Raw genomic sequence first — 7,518 nt, forward strand, 5'->3', positions numbered from 1 at the left:
GTAGAAATACTGCTTTTGCCTATCACTTCAAATGCTCTTTCACTGCTCCTCACCATGAAGCAGTAGGTCATTAATCCAGTTCTTTTTCTTCTAAAGAGCACAGGAAAGAATACAACTGATTGCAGCAATGCTGCTGGGCTTTGCCATTTGAAAATAATCTAAAAACACGTCTAAACCATCTTAAAGAGAAACAAGAGGTTTCAAATTTTGTTTTGAACCAGAATCTCCTCCTGATCTGCATTTTCAAACCTGCCTATAACAACCAGGGAAATCTAAAAGGTACCTTGAAGGCAGTGAATGGCCTTTGACTTTAGTAACAAATATCACACACCAAAAAAAAAAAAACCAAACTTTTATAAATATCCTTAAGTCCCACTGAGGAAAACTTTTTCCCTCCAGTGATTTCACTGTGATGTGACACATGAGACTGCATCAGTCACATCGTGTAATGCCATGCTGGAATAGCATGACATAACCAGTGCAACTAAGGACAACATGAAAGGTCCCCTGAACTAGGAAAAAAAAAAAAAGAAAAAGAAAAAGTGCAATCTCTGGAAGTTCCTGTGCATTTAATATTACAGCTTTAACCATCATGGGAGTAGACAGACTCTCTGGGGAAACACGTGAGTATTTATTTGTTTATAGTACTTAGTATATGTCTGTAACCTTAGAGCATCTAACACAGGTATTTAGTGTCACTGCATGAGTTAGCTACATTAAGCTTCATATATTTAAAGAAATAAAAAAGGTATAAACATAGGAAAGAAAAACAAAAAACCAAAATGTATCCTGAAGCTTGAAGAAACATTTCTGATCAGCCACTAGACTGAATTTTATTCCTACTGTCTCCAATAAAAAAGAAGTTTCACTTTTTTTCCTCCCCACGTTTCTAACCGTGGAAATTTATTTACTAACAAATTTAATCTCATGTCAATTCAACTGCGGCATTAAATACAAAACAAAAACTTTAAGGAGGGAAAGAAAAAGGCAATATTTACTGGGGAAACCACCACATAGCCAGAGACACTGAAACCAACAAAATACAAAAAAAATATCAAAATTTTACCTCGTTTTCCTACCACTGCAACATCCAGAACCCCCGGTCAGGCTCTGGACCCAGCTGGGCGTCGACTGAAAAACCCTCGCATAAAAACAGCTGTGAGAACTCGAGAGGCTACACCTGACCAGGGCTTAAACACATAAACGGTCTCAATCAACCACAGGTGAGTTAACGGTCTTAAATTTAAACTCCGAGGGCTGCACCTGGAGGTGGGAGGGTCCATCCTCAGCACACAGCCCCGAAAGACCTCCACCTGCAGGCAATGTCATTCAGAAACACCTCGCTGGGCACCCAGATCCCCGCACACGCCTCCTGGTTGCCAGTCTTTCATCGCAAGCAGAGCAAATTAATACTTTTTTTTTTTTTTTTTCCGGGGGGGGGGGGTTAATTAAAAAAAAAAAAAGAACAAACACGCAGTCTCGCAGCATCAGAAATCCTTAATTCCCACCGCACTGACTTGTGTTTTAGAACAAGCAAGCCAAGCAAATCCATAAGTTTGGGGTATTTTTTTGTTTGTTTGTGTTTTTTACACAGGGAAAACAGAAGCCCGGCAGGGCTCCCGAGTTCCGCCGGTCCGTAGCGCGGCCGGGAGGTGGGAGACAAAAAACCCTGTGGGAGGACACCCCTCCAGCCGCGGGGTCCGGGCGGGGCGGGCGCCCCTCTCTGCCCCCCTCCCTCACCACGAAACGAAACGATAACAAAAAATAATAACAGAGGGGCGGCAGATAACAAAAATAATAACAGATCCGCCCGGCGGCAAACCCCACCCGCGGCCACCCCCAGCCGGGGGCTCAGCCCGCCCAGACCGCGCAAACCCGGGCGGGGGCACCGAGGGAAGGGAACCCCCCGAACCCTTCGCGGGAGGCAGCGCGGAGGAGCCGCTCCCGCCCCGCCGAGGATGGGGCAGAGCCCCCCGGGACCCCCCTCCCGCCGCCGGGAGCCGCTGCCCCGGCGGGGCTCGGCTCGGCTGGGCTCGGCTCGGCGCTCCGCCCGCCCGCGGCCGCGTCCCTCCCGCCGCCGGCGCGCCGGGACAAACTTTCGCATCCCTCCCTCCCTCCTTCGCCGGGCGGGCTCTCCCCACGCTGCCCCGCCGGTACCTGCCGGGGCTGCTGCTGCTGCTGCGGTGGGCAGGGCGGTCGGCCCTGGGCGCTGCTGCTGCTCCTCCCGCGGGCCGGCGGCCCATGAGCCCGGGGCAGGGCGAGGGACCGCCCTGCACGCCCGGCTGCGGCTCCGGCTCTGGCTCCAGCGCCGCCGCTCCCGCCGCCGCCGCCACAACTCACTCTCCCGTCGCCAGGACAACGACCGACCGCCCCCTCCGCCGAGCCCACTCCTTCCCGGGGAACGCCGCGCCCACGTGGGGGCCGGGACGCCAATGGATGGGCGGGGGGAATGGGGAGCGGCGCTCCGGGAGGGAGCGGGCACCGAGGGGCGGCGGGAGCGGCCGCTCTGAGGGGAGGCGGCGCTGGGAGCGCCCGCATCGCATCGCACCGCACCGCACTCTGCGTGAGGGGCTCGCTTCGTGCCAAGCCCTGGGCTCCGGACCGGGCTGACCGCTCACGACCTTGCCCGGAGAAGCAGCCACGGGCACCCTTTGGCTCTCCTGCGTCACCTGCCCCAGGAAAGAAGACGAGATGTCGCCAGCTGAGCGGTGCGGGCGGGCTTGGGGACACAGAGGGTCGTGTCCCCTTGTCTGCCTAGCCCGCTGTCCTACATCCCATCCCACGCCTTGGGAGTGCCACTGCAGGATCACTACAGAGAAACGGGCACACGGTCCTGGGGGATGCCAGTCAAGAGAAGCCACAAGGCCGTGTTGCATGTACAAACTATTAATGCAATATATTGTTGGCACCAAACGCATCTCAACTAGATTTGTATTCAAAAAACCCCATATGAACCTGCTATCACCCTCTCGTTAGCGCAGATCCTTCTGCTGGACCCTGAGATTAGCTCAGCTGGTTGGAGCGTGGTGTTAATAACACCAAGATTGTGAGTTTAATCCTGTACGGGCCAATCACAGTTGGACTTCAGTGATCCTTCAGAGAGTCCTTTCCAACTCAGAATATTCTGTGAAATTACTTGGAGCAGGTCCAGCCTGCTCTGGAGCCTCGCAGGCTTTAACAAGCCAGGGCTAATAAGCCACTCTGGGTGGAAAGTTAATTCCTTACAGAGCCACTTTGGCACCTCAGCCCCAGTTCTGGGAATTCCATGTACCCACATTCCAGAAGGTTCTGCAGAAGCCGCCTCCAGTCCAGTATGACTCTCTGGCCTGTGGTGGCCCTGATGCCAGCATGTGCCTGTACCCCAGCAGACCTCAAGCAGCCACATATTTTCTTGGTCACCCCCATATCTGAGCTAACCTGGCCCACACAACTTCTGTGGAGAAGCAAAAGAAGCGCTACCAAATATCATGACAGATGAGAAATAGGTGGAGTTTACACAAAAAGGTTTAACCTCAAAACTGAAATACACTTCTTTTATAGCAGGAGTGCTGTAACACACTGTGTTTTAGAGCAGAATGTTACCATCAAAGTCAGGGCTGGCTGGAGGCCACAGAAGTAGGTGGTGTTGAGGGGACTGAAGGATTTCTGAAGGCAATCAGCTGGTCATGGTTCACTGCCTGCTCTGGCTACAGTTCAAGACACCCCGGATGGCCACTGCCAACCACTTTTTGGAAGTGGCCAGGGTAAAGAGAAATGGTTCCTGTTCCTCAGGCATATATATTCAGGAGCAGTACCCCTTTCATCCTTTCTATCCTGGCACCAGTCCAGGTTTTCAAGGCATTTTCCTCATTTTCTGCCTAAACTCCCTACTTAGTCCTGTATGTGAATCCTTCCGTGGCACCTCAATCTTGAGCAAAGAAAAATCAGTTCATTCCCAAATAAAATTATGGCTACAGTGTCACCTTGCTTGCAGCTTGATCCTCAAGGCTGTTGATTCAGCAGAGCTCCAGCTTTCAGCCCGGTGTTCAGCACACCTGCTGACACAGAACACCAGTAAACAAAATCTACGTCTCATTTAGACCATTTCTTTGGTTCTGCACTTTAAAAGTTAAAGAACGTGGCCTCTATAAAAAAAATAGCCTATGAACTTGGGTTGCCTGAGGTTTTGTTTAAGCTTACCTGGAAAAACAAAATATCTGGGCTGCTGTGGCTCTTGGGAACTTTAAGGACAAGTGTCTTTGCAGGAGGCTTCACCACGATGCTCAGCCTTGCCTGTGCTCCAAGGCCTTTGCAAGTGTTTGGTGCACTTGCTGAGTGCCATCTCCTGTGGAAGGTGAAGCTTCTATCAGCTGCCACTTTTTGTGTAGATACTTCTCATGCAGCCAACAGGAATGAAAAATTAAGCCAAACTGGTTCCTTGGCGAAATTCAGGTGGTGTTTCAGTATGGTAAGAGACGGTTTATAATACATTAGTATGAAACTCTGCTTCTACTGTAACATTTTTATGTTTAGAAAATCTTCTTTTAAAATATGTGGCTAGAGGTAGAAAAGAAGATTAGAACAGCCTAGTCTGTGATAAAGGAAAATTTCAATTCAATGGGACTGCTGTAAAGGCCCTTATTTATTTTTCTCAGCAGTTGCATTTCGCCTTTCACTCGTTTGCCTGCAGCTTTAGTTGCTGTGGAGGTTTTCTTCTGTAAATTCTTCAAAGTGATGGATTTTCCCTTTGAAAGAATGCTTGACTGTAGAGAACTACAGAAGGGTAACCTTTATTATTTTTTCCTGTGCACATGTGATGGTTTGAGCTTTGAAAAGACGTGTGTACTGCCACCTCTTTTGTTAATTTGCATACCAAGAGCCTGAAAATTTGCATTACTGGTTTCATACTTCCCAACTGAAAGGCAAGGACAGTGATCTCCTACTATTCCCAGTTAAAGGTCATCTGAAAAACATGTTTCTCTAGCTCAGACTAGTGAGACATTCAGCATTTTATCAATCAAAGCAGCATAAGGCATATTTTTATTGATTAAATGTTGTGGTTGTAGCAAGGAGCACTAACATACAAGGTGCTGCACGTGTGTACCCTCACCAGTGCTTACAACCTAGACAGACAAAAGGCAAGAGGAAAAAAAAAAAAAAGAACCCAACGTTTTAATCTCTGTTTTAGAAACAGAAAGCTGTGGCACAGAGCTGATGAGAGCAATTTGCCAAGATCACATCTCCCAACTAACATCAGCATCTTAAGCACAAGCTATTCCCCTTCCTCTTGGCTCTTATCCTTTTGATGTGTTCCAGCCTGTTAGATAGGCAAAAGCAATCATGTGTTACAGCCCTGGACTCTAAAAAATAATGATCAAAGCCCAGGTTCTCATAGGACACTAGCACAGTAATAATTCTCTTATTTAAGAGTCCATACAGAACCACAGGTAACAAAACACTTTAAACACACACCTTTAGCCTAGGGATGATGCCATTCAAATCCCAAGACAATTCCTATGAAAAAGCCTTTTAGTACCTTCTCAGAAGTGAAATGAGGGGGGGGTGGGAGCACCAGCCTGGAACTCAGGACTCCTGAATCTGTCAGCTTTTTGTCATCTCAGCCCACCCTGGGTACTGTGGAAGCTCACTGGGTTCCCACAGGATAAAATCTAAGTGCCAGCCACACACTGTAAACGTGTTAAACCAAAGATTGCCTGTTAACACAAATTCCATAGAAATTCTGCTAAACAACGAGCCCTTGGTCTTAGCTGGAACTTCAGGATACCAAGTCCCCAATGATTAAGCGCACACTGGCCATGCTTTGGAGTTGTGATCCCAGCATGGACAGCAGGATCTGGCCCAGTGCAGTTTAATTGCCACAAGGCTGTTTAAATGCTGTGAAAGCCATGATGCCATAATCCCACACTTTGCCATAAGCATTTGAAAATATGAGGCTTCCTTTGCAAGAGCCTTTTCCTCTGACACTCCGAAATGTCACAGAAAGTTCAGTTCTAAAACATTAAAAGATACCTAAAAATACTGAATATTGGTCGTGTTCTTAAAGAACCGGTTTTTATTGTAAGTGAAAAATGTTTCATAATTAGAAAACAAAACATTCGTGAAGAGCTACATGCAATTCGTCATCTAAAGAATTTAAATCATTTAACTTCAGATAATTCAGCTTTGATCCTAAGACTGTAAGAGTCAACATTTCCTGAGGTGTTTTCACAGACTTTTCAGGACAATCTCGAGTTCATTTGTCTGTGTGTCTGCTGCAGGGTCTGGTAAAACATTCTGTTACAAAACTGGTGGTTGCAGTGGTAGGAGTGTTAAGAGAGAAGGGAAAAAGGGATGGTAAACTAAAATAGCAAAGCTTTCGTTAATTTTTCAGGCTCTGTTATGTACCTTTTAGCTTTTGGCTGCAGCTAATCAATTTGAATGTTCTTATAAGTTCTGACTTTAGGCAACGAATTCTTAAAAATGTCTTATTTTGCATTTTTAAGATGCTACTGTGTAATGCATGTACATTAACAAAAGCTGTTGCTTTTGGGGATAGAATGCATCTTTAGACTCTATATTTACCTCTCTGAATTCCAATATAATCTTTGAAAGATTAACTCTTGAGATAGTCAATAGGTTTTTCTTAAGGACAGCCAGATGCTGTCGTTCTTTGTTATATTCTTTGGCATGGGGAGGATTGTTTTGCTTTTTAAAAATGAAGGTTTCTTTAAAAAAACATTTAGGTTTGGAAAATGAAATCAAATGCTGATCAACTGAACGAGACAGGTATATAATGTCTTAGGAGCTGTTTCACCCATTTACCTCTCCTGTGACCTGAAAACTATTAGACTAAAGAGAAAGTTCAAACACCAAAACTTAAATGACAGTTTTAAAAGAAAAAGGACAGCAGTTCTCTAAGAATTATGTCCCCCCTGTGCTTGTCAATAGGGGGGTACCTCTCCCTCTTTGATAAGAAATACATGGGTTTCTTGCTCATGGCTCGTGATCACAGCTGGTTAGATTGAGTGACCAGTCACAAGAGCACGTCTAAGCAGTGGTTTACATGAACTAAGAATTTACTTCACAGTGCCTTATATTTTAGTTAAAATATTCCAAAACAACCAATTGTTGTTATTGTCATCTAGCATCTCCGTCATCCTCAGAGCTGTCACTCCCTATTTCCATGGTTGGAATATGCACCTCTTCAAAGTAGGATGCTTCTTCCACAGCTTGTATCCATGGGCAGCCAGCATCCTCCATGGTCACTCGTTATCACAATAAAGCACCTTTGCCAGCATCGAGTTGGGATTTTGGTGAGCCACTGCCCCAAGATTTTACCAGTGTTCCCATACACCTGAAGCAACCTGCTCTCCTTTAACCAGGCTGGATGTTCCCTCAGGACATCAGGTTTTTTTTAGGAAGGGGCATCATTCTATACTGTGATTCTGTCAAGTAGTTACCTTGTGTTTGGCTTGTGTGGCAGGAAGAATTTGATCAAACTTGTTTAACCCTTGCTTTGGTAGGTGGGGCTCAGGGCAG

The sequence above is a fragment of the Myiozetetes cayanensis genome, unplaced genomic scaffold (genome assembly GCF_022539395.1).
Source record: "Myiozetetes cayanensis isolate MyiCay16 unplaced genomic scaffold, myiCay2020 scf6-25, whole genome shotgun sequence".
NCBI classification, from domain to species: Eukaryota; Metazoa; Chordata; class Aves; order Passeriformes; family Tyrannidae; genus Myiozetetes; species Myiozetetes cayanensis.